The sequence below is a fragment of the Myotis brandtii genome, unplaced genomic scaffold, assembly GCF_000412655.1.
Source record: "Myotis brandtii unplaced genomic scaffold, ASM41265v1 scaffold7253, whole genome shotgun sequence".
Taxonomy (NCBI): domain Eukaryota; kingdom Metazoa; phylum Chordata; class Mammalia; order Chiroptera; family Vespertilionidae; genus Myotis; species Myotis brandtii.
The window spans coordinates 2,903-3,906 of NW_005370865.1; positions in this window are offsets into that span (position 1 = coordinate 2,903).

Genomic DNA, 1,004 nt, shown 5'->3' on the forward strand with positions numbered 1-1,004 from the left:
GGAAACCATAAAAATCTTAGAAGACTCCATAGGCAGCAAAATATCAGACATATGTCATAGCAATATCTTTGATATTGCACATCAAAAGAAACCATCAACTAAATAAAAAGCAAGCCCACTGCATGGGAATCCATATTTGCCAATGCTATCTCAGAAAAGGGTTTAATCTCCAAAATTTACAAGGAACTCACACAATTTAACAAAAGGAAGATAAGCAATGCAATAAAAAAATTGGTTAGGCAAAGAACCTAAATAAATTTTTTGAAAGAGGACATACAGAAGGCCAAGAGACGTATGAAAACATGCTCAAAGTCACTATTCAACTGAGAGATGCAAATCAAAACTATAATGAGGTACCATCTCACACCTGTCAGAATGGGTATCATCAACAAATCAACAAACAACAAGTGCTGGCGAGAATGTGGAGAAAAAGGAATCCTCATGCACTGCTGGTGGGGATGCAGACTGGGGCGGCAACTGTGGAAAACAGTATGGAGTTTCCTCAAAAGGTTAAAAATGGAACTTGCATTTGACCCAGTAATCCCACTTTTAGGACTATATTCAAATAAACCAGAGACACAAATCAGAAAGGATATATGCACCCCTATGTTCATAGCAGCAAAATTTACAATAGCTAAGATTTGGAAACAGCCTCAGTACCATCAGCAGATGAGTGTATTAAAGAACTGTGGTACATTCACACAATAGAATACTATCCTATATAATAAAGAGCTAATATGCTAATTAGTCCAAACAGCAGAACAACAGTCCAGACAACCCTCTGGGACTAAGCCAGTGCTGCAAGGGCCAGCTGAGGCAGGGAGGGGCTGCGTGGGCTGTCTGGGGCTGCGAGGGGCTGTGAGGCCTGGCCGGGGTGTGAGGGCCAAGCCCCTTGCATGAATTTAGTGCAGTGGTTCTCAACCTTCTGGCCCTTTAAATACAGTTCCTCATGTTGTGACCCAACCATAAAATTATTTTCGTTGCTACTTCATATATGTAATGCT